Here is a 12,602-nt window from a genome sequence, read left to right as displayed (position 1 = left end):
AAATAGTTTTCACCCAAACTTACATAGGCTTACATTTTAAAACATCTTTATTGTGCACTTTCAATGAGTCTTTCAAGCTGTTGGAAGTCAAACTGATTCCTTTTTGGTTATATGGGATGTACTATTGTGGATCATAAAACGTTTATGGTTCTTGTGGTGCATTTAATTTGCTGAATTCTCAAGTACTTCATGAATAATAATGAAGAAATCAGCATATGTAATAATGTAGCTACAGATGATGGTCTACAGTCTAAGGATGTTTAATGTGCATTGTCAGGTAAGACTGGGGAGTCTTAGCATGTTTATAAGCTGTACTGTTGGACTGACTGCTTTGCCAGTTCAAGTGCTGTACTAAGAAAGCGTTATTCCTCTTAGCTCCTTTAATTTTCTCTTTTAGTTAAAACTGGACTCCTCAAATTCCTAACAGCATAAATGCTCCGAGTTAGTAGTTGTTCAGTAGTAAATGACTGAGCTAGATTTAAAAGAATGTAGAATATAAATGCACCCCGATTTTTATAGGCTTGTAAATCTTGCCTTTAGCAGTGGAGCTGCTTTGAGATGACATTTCCACAGTGCTTGGGAGGAAATCTGTATCCAGTTCTGAAATGAATGGGATAAAACTGGAAACTCTGCTTCTGTCGAGAGACTCATTTCACAACTTTAGGGTCCCGTTGGGTTGTATTGAGTCAGGAATGGTTTTGTTCCCAAATGCTCCAAAGTTTTCAGTTGCTAACGAGCAGCTAATGAGCCGCTGACCTTTGACTGCATTGTGTTAATGCAAGTCTCAAAGTGTTGTGGGTGAGAATGGGAAAACGGCTAGAGCTGTAGCCTGCGGTCCTTCCCTTCATATGTCAGAACCTCTAATTTAAATTGACAAGTAACTTGAAAAATGTATCTTCCTCCTTTTCTCCTTTATATTTCTGGTTGAATCTCTCTCTGCTTCTTCCCTGATTCTCATCAGACACATTTGCCATTTGGATCGCCACCTTGCAGTTGTGAGGGTAACACTTCTTATGACCTTTCTCCTTCCTGTACTGGTGCAGAATTGTACAGTTTCCGTGACACCGCTGCTAAGCTGAATAAGCAAGAGAATTGCAGGTGGTGTGTAAATATTCTTTCCAGCGTAGACTGTTGTGCTTCAGCAATGGTGTTAACTTTCTGTTGCTCTTCCACTCTAATAACAATATCATGGACCTGCAGAATCAGTCTCTGCTTTCTGCGTTAGAAGCTGATGCTGTTTCCTGATTGTTATTACTTGGAGGCAAGAGATGTTATTGACTTCTCTTTTTCTGTCTTCAGATTCCATTTTCAATTACAAAGCAGGATACAACTTTTGGGGGGTGGAAAAAGTAGACATCCTATTTCAGTCGTCAAACACTGAGACCTCAAAATCTCAGCTGTATGAGGAAAGAGCAAAATCTTGTGCTGCAGCTGCTGGTGTGTGCCTGAGATTGTGCGAGTTGAAATTTCCTGATATCAGAGCAGAATAGGAGATTTTTTTTCCATGCTTTCACAGGATGTGCGTGTATCAGGGATTGATGTGGAATGCTCAACTGGCTGAAGAAGGTGAAATTGCCAGGGAACCTTCAGTGCCTGAACGGAGGTTCCTCTGTGTATTAGGTTTTCATTGCAGGGGTTACATACACTGTACAAACTGTCAAAGAAACTTGGAGTGCCCTTTTGTGATGTAGTTACAATTTGCAATTCTAGCAAATTCTAGCACAAACGTATTTTTGTTTAGGAACCAGATGAATGTAAATACCACTTAAATATCTAACAGAGACAGCTGTTCTCACTTTGCAGAGGGAAAGATGAAAAGTAATAGATTAGCTTCTGTTATCTATTTGCACTGCAGTTTTTCAAGCAAATGCTAAGGTGTTATCTTGATTACTGTGAAGATGTAGATATATTGTACCAGAATTCATCATTTAAAATTTCAGCACAGCAAGGAAAGCTGTGCATTGCATGCGTTTTCTGAAGAGGAATAATTTGTAAGCAAAAGCAGAAAAACTGAAACAATATGGAGTAGATCTTCCTGAAAGCTATGTTAAGGCACATGGAAAACAGGGAGGTGATATGGGAGAACCAGCATGATTGCACCAAGTGCAAATCCTGCTTGACCGACCCAGTGGCCTTTTATGATGGTGTCACTGCATCAATGGGCAAGGAAAGAGCCACTGATGTCATCTGTCTGGACCTAAGTATGGCCTCTGACACAGTACCCCCACAACATTCTTCTCTCCAAACTGGATGGAGATGGATTTGATGGGCACACTGTTCAACAGATGAAGAACTGGCTACAGGATTGAGTCCAGAGGGTCATGGTCAATGGCTCCATGTCTGGATGGAAACTGGTGACAAGTGGTGTCCCACAGGGGTCAGTGAAGGGACTGATACTCTTAAGTATCATCATCAGTGACTCTGACAGTGGGGGTCAAGTACGCCCTCAGCAAGTTTGCTGATGAGACCAAGCTGTGGGATGCAGTTGACACACCAGAGGGATGGAATGCCATCCAGAGGGACCTAGAAAGGCTTGAGCAGTGGGCCCAGGTGAACCTCACAAGGTTCAACAAATCCAAGTGGAAGAACTTGCACTTGGTCTAGGCAGTCCTGTTGAAAAAGACCTGGATAACCTTATCTAGCTGTGGCATCCCTGTTCATTGCAGGGGATTTGGACTAGATGGCCTTCAGAAGTCCCTTCCAACTCCAAGGTTTCTATGATTCTATATTGTAAGTTGTGGGTATCTATGTAAGTTTTTATAAAACTTTTGTGTATTTAGTTGTAGCATCATGCCAAAAGCTGCTTTTGCTGGATATCAAATTTAGTCTTCCTACATGTATAAATATAACTATGAAATTAAGAGTGAAGTTTGATTTACTTGAAGTCTTTTAATATTTACTGCAGGTTGTTTTTTTTTTTTTTAGCTTAGTTCTTCTTGAACATTGGCTCCTGGATTTTATCTTCTATTACAGAACTGATTCTAAGATGTATTGAATGAGATTTTCTGTTTACAGAAACTGTTCAGGAAAAAAAAAAAAAAAGGAAAAAAATAGCTTTACTTGTGCTGCTGTCCTAGAAAAGGAAAATGACTGTGCTTTAAACCTGAGCAAAAAGATGAACAAGGGAAATTAGTGGAATGCAAAAGCCATTCAGCAAATTAATTAACAGGGAGAAGTTATTAGCCAACTCATGGCCTTAGTTGATATGATTACTACAGTATGCTATGACAGTCAAGAGGAGGGAAGGGGACTATGAATTGCTAAGTAGACTCCAAATCGCTGTAAATAGTATTTTTGTTGTCACCAGCAGTTAAGCTGAATAGTTTTAGTGACTATTAATGTGACAACAGTTCTATAGCACTTAATAAGGCCCAAATCTGAACGTGTTTGATAGAGCAGTTCTTCCACAACCAAATTAAGAGAATATTGTATCACTGGTACACACTGCAAAAGGTTTTATTTCATCATTCTCTTCCTTACAGCTCCCTCAGTCTTGAAGTCATGTAATTAGAGTGAGTGATTCTTGCTTCCTACAAAAGTTGGTGAGAAACTCTTGGTTTCTTGCTGTGAGTATACCTGTAGTTTTATGTCCTTGGGTACATCTAGGTGCTACTGGTAAATGAATTAGTCAGTGAGAAACATAAATTAGTACCCAAACAAATATACCAGTTATGGGTACTTGATGAGAATACAGAGCATTCTAATACTTAGATGCTTTTAGAGAAGAGTTCATTGTCCAAAATATTGAGACATTTTTTTTCTCCTTAAGAATTTGTATCCTAAACCTGTCTCTGTTCCCTTAAAGGCTAATGAGAGGACAAGAACAGGTATCTGTGCCCAGGAGATTGAAATCGATTTCTTGAGAGTCTGCAGGCAGGGCAGGAATCAAACCTTCATCTGAAATTGTTGCTTTTACTATCGGGGCACCTGCTCTCTTAATCCCAGGTAGTTCTTTTCTCCCACTTTGAGGGCTACTTCTAAGGTTTCCTTGGAAGTTATCTATCTATTATTGTTATCACTCACTGTTATAGCTTTGAAAAGATTTTAAGAAAATGAATGCTGAAGGAAAAGTTTAATTAGTGTTGAATTAAGTCTGGTAACGACCCCTTTAGATTTGAACAGGTTGTATTTAAATATGCATGGCAAATAGATTTCCATCGCTTGTGACTTACACAGAGTCAATGAGTTGGAATAGATGGCCTCTTATAGGTCTGTTTCCAGCTGCATTATTCTTTAAGAATCTTTTGGGGGAAACAGTTAAAACTCTGCTTGAAAATGTTACCTGATCATCCAATTGAGCCTGAACTTTTCATACTTAGATGATGTGCCTTTAGGAGGAGCTCCTGTGATGTAGCGCTGAGTGTTTTCTATCAAGTGTACAAAATTGCTTGGCTCATTTACTCATTTTCTAATGTAATTTATATGGAATGGCTTTGTGATCTATTAATCTTTCTAAATTTACCGTAGAATACCCGAAGTCATTCAGAGCCATTTCAGAAAACAAACAACGTTGCTTGCAAGCAGATAAATAGTTTGATCAATCTTGAAAGTGAGCGTTAGATGGGAGGGGAACTCCCTTCTCTGTGGGAATGGTTTTGCTACCTACTTCAGAAGCAAGTGTGAACTGAGGAGAACTGTGCATCAGAATAATGCAAAGAGCAGAGCATCCGTATGTAGAGGGTATGGCAGACACAGGTTTTTAATCTTAAGTATTCACTGACAGATATCTGATCTTTTTGCATTGTGGGTGCAGAAGGAAATGGGAATGGGTGTTGGAATGCTCTTCGAAGTCTTTACTTGATTTACAAAGTGTTTCATGATGGTCTGTTGAAAAGGGTAGCTCTTGATTGCCTGATTTTTCTTAATGTTGCCAGTTTAGTCAGAAGTTCAGTAGGGGAGGTTTTCTTGATACCTGGTGAGCTAATTAAGTAGGCTACCTTTAAACTGACTCTCAACTCAAACGTAGTGTAAAGAAAGAATGATGATGCATTGTGGCAAGCAAGGCACTGATTCCATTGGTGATGCAGAACTAAGACATTCATTATAGATGGTAACAGCCTTTTATACCCTCATAACAACCCCTTGGTCACATGTACTAGCCAGGCACCTGATGTGTGATTGGCTGAGAGATTGGCTGCAGTATCCACAGTCCAGTTCCATCCATCGGCTTCGTCTGGAAGGATACTCAGAAGGTTGTCAGGGATCTGACAAAGCAGCAGTAGACTGCTGATGGTACAGTCACATAGGGCTTTATGAGTCTGGCTGGAACCCATCACGGACCAGCACCTGTGGAAACATAAGCATAACATCTTCCCCCTCCCTCCACTTTGTCCCATGTTTCTGTGTCACAGGTCGCAGCCCCATCTGCTCCTCTTATATTATGAGAGACTTACAGCAAAAATCACCTTAAGTCGAAGCTTTCCATTTTAGCGTGGTGCTTCTGCAAAATCGTTTCTATTGTTTTGCAAACCACCATCTGTTCCTTTGTTATACTTGTTCCCATTATGCCCTGTTTCTCACCTCCATCCAGCAGAAGTGATTGTGGCTGTGCAGCCTGCTCCTCCTTCCTTGCAGCAGTTTTTTTTTTGCGTTCTGCTTCCTTTCAGCAGACCCGATTCCTGCTTCCTTTAAGAAGTTTATGGGTTCAGCTTCCCTTCATTAACTCTTGAGGCTGACCCTGTTACAGGGTCCCTGTTTGGGCACCATTTGTGGCAAGCAAGGCACAGACTCTTGCTGGTGCAGAATGAAGGCATTTATTGTAGATGCTTACAACCTTTTATAGCCCTGTAACAAGTACTTTTACAGTACTCAGTACTTGTAAGAGGTTATTCTTTTGCACCGTTGTCTCAAAGCTTGCTAAGGAACACTGAAGGACAAGTCCTGGTCAAGGGTTGAGAAATCCTCTGTCTGAAGGACACAGATCCAGGCAAGTCCTGATCAAAGTTGGCAAAATCTTTTGTGGAAGATTTGCATGCCAGGGGCAATGAGAGAGAGAGAGAAGCTGCAGCTTAATGGCCAGGAAGCAGCCTTTTGTGTGGGCTTATCTCGAGGGAGACAGCCATCTCAGGGCAGGCTGCACATGAGCCTTTCCCAAGCACCCAGGAACGCTAAGTTGGCAGAAGGAGGATAAAAAAGGAACCAACAACCATGAGGGTAGGTGCTGGATCCTGGTGGTGACTATCCCTGCTTTAAGCAATTCTTGCTTCTTTCCTATCTTTCCTATCACCAGTCTCCCCTTCCCTGCCTCCCTGATTAGGATTTGTAGTAAACTGGTTGTGCCAACATTTCAACTCTTGTTTCTTAATCTCATAATCTCACATTGGGTATACATATTTCAAAGAACCTCCTCTCCCTCCTATTAGTTGGAGCAAGACAACACTGTACACTTTCCCCCTGCTAATTAGTTGCAGTGACAGAAGTTAAAGCTATGCGGATGGAGCTCGGGTGTTTGAAAGTGGGATTTCTTTCTCTTTATTGCACATTTCAATTGTTTTGGTAAAGTAATGTAGACCCATGTCAAGTATATGGTATGGTTAGTACCTAGTCCTTCTCCCAATCAATTATACTGGTAGCTTCTGTCCTCCGCTTGAAATCAGACAGTTTTCAAGGTGTACTTGGATTTTTTACATCTCTTAGTTTTCTTTCCTCTCTGTTCTTTCCTGTTTGTTTTCTTCCCCTGCCCCTTATTTGTTCTGCTTGCTGGAACATCTGAAGAGTTATTTTTAATCAGCGGGGAACTGACAAATAAAATGCAGGCTGTTCACTGCAAAATCAAGCATGCGTGTGTGCTATGAAGGACGTTGCTGGGAAGCCTGTGGATGCTATTTCAGTTGCTGAAATAAGTGCAGCTTTGTGTGTAGCTAGCAAATAGCTTGGATTTCCTTCTGAGTGCTGGGGGTGGGGTTGGTTATTGTACAGTGTTTCTTCCCCCAAGAACAGCTGGAAGACTATAGTATCTAATATTTCTACTTTCTCATCACAGGTGCTTAAAAGCTCTTCTATTTGATTTATGTTAGTTTGGATATTATTTTCAGCAAGGAATGATTTAATCCATCTCTGGTTTCTAATACGTTTTCTATTTTGGCAGCTGAGCTCAGCTTCAATTTAGCTTTGACGGCACTGATTGGGAAGCTGCTGCCCCTGCCACATACTAATGTCTGTCAAACACTCGGTGTATTCTGTGGCTTGACAAAGTTGGAGCTCTGCTGTGTGCCAGCGTTACCAGAGCACTGTGAGTTCTCATTCCAAGGAGCTGTCATGCCTCATGCTACGTACAGCTCTTGCACATCCAGCTGCATCCTGTGTGATCATCTCCTTTGAGAACAAGCTTCCAGTTGGCAGCACCAGAGGCTCCGCTGAAAGAAAGCTGACAGTGAAACGCTGGCCAAGAATTTTAAATGCAGAAACCACAGCTGAAGAGCAAATCATGCTTGGAGAAAGAATATACTGTTGTTTTTTCAGTTGCCTTACTCACATCCCTATGGAAGCTATTAAGTGCTAGTTAACTCACTTAAAAAAGTATGCTCTATAGGTCAACTGAAATAAAACCCTGAGAGGACGGCTGGAACTTTGCAGTGTTACATGCTATTGTGCTCAGCTTGCAATTAGAATGTAGAGACTGGAGGGAGTTGACCTACAAGAATTGTCATCCACGTTGGACGAAATTCACCTTACTGTGATATAAACTTCTCGCATCCTCCTAAAAGTTCTTAATATTTATTTTAAGCTGTGACAGTCTCGGTAGGAAGATGCTGTTAATGTGTTGCCAGGCCTTTTCAGAGCTTGCCACGTGCAGTAATGAATAGTGAAGAATAATCGCTCTAACTTTTTAATCCTTAAAGCATTTCTGTGGGACTTAATTACTTAAGGCCTGATCTTAAGGCAATAATTATTTTGGCAGATTTGGATGCTGAGCATATTTGTTGATAATTTCTTTAGCTTCAATAAGGAGACTCAAAAGCTTTTTTTCAGTAAAGGCATCACAGAAGTGTTAAAAACATTACTGCATAATAGTGGAAATGTTCTTTAAGGTTAATCCTATACTTGAATTCCCCAATAACGATAAATTTCTACTTATGTAATGATATTTCTATACTCATGTAATAAGGGAATTCAAAGCAGGCCCATTTATCTCTGAAACTGTCTTTTTAACAGTAAGCAGAAGGGCAGAGAGGGAACATTAAGGATAAATTTCAGCTTGGGACAACATACCCAATAAGTCTTTTTAATCTGGTTTTAGCAACTTTAGTTTAATGACACTAAGAAAGAAAATTAAGATTCTGATGAATGATTTGGCAGGGTTCTGCTCAGGAATGCATGGTGCTGGAATTTCATATGTGTGCCAGCTGCTTCTGAATCTGGTTAAAGAGCAAGCTTTGACTGATGCATGGGGTTATTTTATTAATTTAATAGGAGGTCCTTCCTCTCTGTCCCCTTTTTCTTCAGCATTGCTGGCCTTAGTGCTCTGAGTGGCGTGTTGTGAGCTGATAGCATTGAGTGAGGACAGCAGAGACCTTCTGCAGAAGCTGTATGTCAAAGCTGTCAGCACCTTCTGTATGGTCCTTTGGGGAAGAAAAACAAGAGTCTCCCTAATAACTTACAATGATAAAGAGTGGGTATTTTTGTTTCCTACAATAGATTTTCCTCCTTTCCAACTTATTTAATTCACTAAATAAGTTACGTTCCAATGTGCAGAGCCAAGCTGTCTGCTTAGGCTTTTATAAGGGCTTAAAATATGTCATCTCTGTTTTGTTTGATGCCTTGGATGAATTAGGTCTAAAAATAGTTCTTATGCTGCCAGGTCATGTCTAGAAGGACATGGCTTAGTCTGGAAAAAGAAAAAAGGTTCCAACGGTGTTACTTGGTTGTGGTAAATTTATTGTGAGCAGAGTTAGGCAGACACTGCATTGAGGATAAGTTGGATGTTTCAGTGTCATTCTGTCATTCAAATTCTATTTGAATTATCTTATCTTGAATTATTTACTTATTCATTTTGAAGCAGCTCTGAGAGCATCAGTTGAAACAGAGAGCTTTCTTCAACTATAATTTGTACTGATCGTGCTGTCTATACTGAAACTATGTAAGCGTGCAGCTGGCCGATAGTCAGCTGCCTTACTAGTTGTGTGTAGCACGCTTCAATCTATTCCCCTGTTGTTTTAAAGACAGCGATACTATGAAGAGCCATACAAGAAGGAAATAACGTGGCATGTATCCCACGCAACCAAATAATGATACTTAAGGGTTGTTGTACATTGCCTTCCAGCATTTTTGATTTGGAAGATTTTCTCAGCAGGCTTATCCCTCATGACTACTAATACCAGCATGCTTAGGAGGTACCATTTGATTAATGAACGCTTATTTTGAGTTATTCATTAGATTTCTTGCCTTTGAGACTGTTTTAATTAACTAAATGCAAAGGCCCTCCTATCAGTACAGAGATTGTGATATCTTAGAAACTAAAGTAGGATGAAAAGGATGCTAATTATGTTCAAATAACTAGTGAAAGGATGGAAGGCTGTTCTGTGTGTTGTACTTTTGGGATGCTTTGTTCCACATAGCTCTGCTGTTTTGCATAACTTACACTTAAAAGTGGTTAAACATGGTAAAGACATTTGATGTATTAGAGTCACGTCCTGGAAAGTTGGTGGGGAAAAAAATAATGGGGTGCACTTGAAATGTCTGGGGCTTTTCCAAGGATGGAACCAAGTCTATGGCTGGTCCAAATCTTAATTCTAACCTAAGGACAGACAGGCAAATTTGACAAGGAGTACATAGTAGTACAATGCTTTTCAATATTGTCAGTGGGATGAAGGAAACCAAAATCCATTCCAGCAGTTAACAACCTTGACTTCATGAGAAGGACCAGGGCTACATTGGTATTAGATTTAATTATGTTTGCTAATTTATTTTGATTATTGAATCTAGTTTCGATGTCTTTGAAATAGAACTAGGTAAAGTAGCTTTTACTTGATGTAAACTGCTTTTCTTCTTTTCATGTTGAGGACAGGACTAAATTCCTTTGCACAATGCAGAAGTGAAAATCTGCAGAGGTTTTGAAGGATCTTGGCATTTCTATACAATTCTGTTGACGTATCCATGCATTTAAGTAGAGATTCTGATTTCCAAGCATTTACAAGGGTGTGTGCATCTTGACATAAGTCTTTATCTGCTAGAACTCTTCACCTTCACTGATTACTTTTCTTGTTATAGTGGTCCATGTTGTGAGAAGTCTCTGTATTGAAGAGCAATTCAGTTCACTGCTGCTCATGCACTGCTCACTATTCTGTCCACCATGTTTTTTATTTTACATCATGTATCAGTTTTGATATTGAAAGTCTCAAAGGCAGTTGGTATGTTGCTGAAATATATATATATGTGTGTGTATATATGTATAAGTTTTAGTGGATGCATTTCTCTTTACTTAAACTACTGTGATTTATTTCACAAACACATGAAAGTATGCCAGAAACTGGAGTAACGATTCTGATGAGCTTGCAATTTACAACCTTAGTCGAACACTTACACTGAAATCAAAGGCTTTGGAAATTGTTATCACTGGAAATGGGAGCAAAGCATTTGCTGCTTTACTCTTCTTTAGGCTGAGGAAATTAATCTTCTTTTAATGACTTAACTCTGTGGTTTCATTACTATTTGGAGCTGGAAGAAAGGCAAGCTGCTAGATATTTTTGAGGCGTTATCCACCACTATCCATACCAGTAATGCTGCAAAAATAGCACAGTTATTGGCTGTACTGAATGTGGGTAGGAGAAGATTGGGGGCTGCTCTCATTGCAACTTCTCTTAAATTAGTTCTGCAGAGAGATACAGAATGTATATAGCAGAAATACTGCTTTTATTCTTGGAGGTTTCTGTCAGTGCTGAGTTCTGGGAGGCAATCTACATCAGTGTGTTGCTTGCTTTCCAATTGTCTCTCTCCAATTTATAGGAGGGATGGGAGGTTCCTCTATATATGTATAGCCAATGTGAGATTATGAGATTAAGAAACAACAGCTGAAATGTTGGTCCAACCAGTTTATTACAAATCTTAATCAGGGAGATGGGGAAGGGGAGGTGGACCATAGGGAAGATAGAAAAGCAGCAAGAATTGCGTAAAGCAGGGATAGTCACTGCCAGTATCCAGCAGTGTCCTGTTGCATGCTGTTCTGATAGTCTGAGGCAGAACTTGCTTATGTTGAATTTCAATTTGTTCCTTTTCAAATGGTATTCTTATGAAGTAATAGGGGAAGAAGTATCTTGGGCACATGGGAAGGTTGGTGGTATGCTCAGGGATTTCTGCTGGTAATACCCCATTAACTGTGAAGAGTTACATGGTGTGAACCAGCGTGTCTTGCTACCTGATGTTGATCCTGCAGTCATGAAATGGGGAATATAATGCTGCAGAGGAGAAAATGGAGAGCAAGTGGGTGAGTATTAAACAATCAAGTGGGATAAAACTGATTTCCAGAGCTCTTTAATAAACCCCAATATCTACATGGGCAATAGATGGCTGCTTGCACTGTGTCACCGAGAGCATGTGGATTCTGAAGGTTGCATTAGAAGTGTAGCAGGGCTCTTAGATCTAGAACAAAAGAATTCATCATGTTGCCTGCTTTGCACGTGTGCTGGGGGAAGATCTGAGAATGGAATCTATAAGGAGATGGACTACATACTCAGTTATTCTGTAGGGGTGTTACTGAAAAGCTTTTCGGTTTAGAAGTTGTCAGTGCCATAAGCTAGCTCCAGGTCTGAATAAGTAAAATAAATTAATGAGCCTCATCAATGAGGCTCTGCATGAATGTCACTTAACTTGGAAATTAGATGATAAATTCTCTTAAACATGATCCTAATGTAAAATAACCTTATCTTATTTACAGAAATATTTAAGATTACTATCACTGCCAATGTGAACTAAAGCATCTGCACTTTGGGTGATATACTGGAGAACCTTGTACAAGTTGGTGCCAAAACAAATTCCTTGTTGTTATACTTACTTAATGTGCCATGTTGAGATCTTCTTGTTTCCAGAATACCTTGTGGGTTGGTCCTTTGCTTGCTTTACGTTGTGGAAATCATGCAGTCTTCATGTATTTTCTTAGCATTTGCTACAGGATTATACCCTCTAACTTCCTTTTGCCTTGACTTACTGTTTATATTAGCTTTTCATTATTGTCAGCTATTGGTTTCTATTTCAGTGTAGTTGTTAAGCTGGGAATCTGGTGTTGTATATGAACTTTCACCACTGTTATTTTTATGCTGCATATATTGTAGACTACTTATCTATACAGTTCTATTTGTTATTGATTCTATGTAAAAAAAAAATCCTGAAGTTAGGCTCTCCTAACTAATATGCTTGAACATAAAAGGCTGTGTGTATTAGAACTGAAATGTAGTAAAACATAGCAGTCTAAAAGCTGTCTTTTTCCGAATTGAAATACTCAAAACGTTTGTGAAGGAAATAAATCTCATCCTCTTACTACTATTCTTTGTAGTGAGAGGAACAACTAAAGCAGGAAGTAGCGAAGAGTGGGTCTGCCAGCACTGAGAGTTTGCTTGCTGGCATGGTAGTGCAAAGCAATTGAAAGGAATGGTAAGAAATATGCAATG

At 39.7% G+C, this 12,602-nt stretch overlaps 1 protein-coding gene across 6 annotated transcripts in view; it reads left to right on the top strand.

Moving 5' to 3' along the window:
- The window catches only part of LUZP2 (leucine zipper protein 2), a 148,160-nt gene that overhangs the window by 19,842 nt on the left and 115,716 nt on the right, over positions 1 to 12,602 (top strand). The window contains exon 1 of one of the 6 annotated variants that reach the window (XM_072337227.1): positions 5,986 to 6,153. The exons of 4 other annotated variants lie outside the window; for them this stretch is intronic. The gene's annotated coding sequence lies outside the window, so the exon portion shown is untranslated. Of the gene's footprint in view, positions 1 to 5,985; positions 6,154 to 11,040; positions 11,423 to 12,602 lie in introns of those variants that run through there. One more of the 6 variants, XM_072337228.1, reaches the window with a different exon arrangement.

Source organism: Excalfactoria chinensis, chromosome 5 (genome assembly GCF_039878825.1).
Source record: "Excalfactoria chinensis isolate bCotChi1 chromosome 5, bCotChi1.hap2, whole genome shotgun sequence".
NCBI lineage: Eukaryota > Metazoa > Chordata > Aves > Galliformes > Phasianidae > Excalfactoria > Excalfactoria chinensis.
Note: the sequence above shows the minus strand (reverse complement) of the source record. Positions and strands in the feature narration are given on the sequence as shown.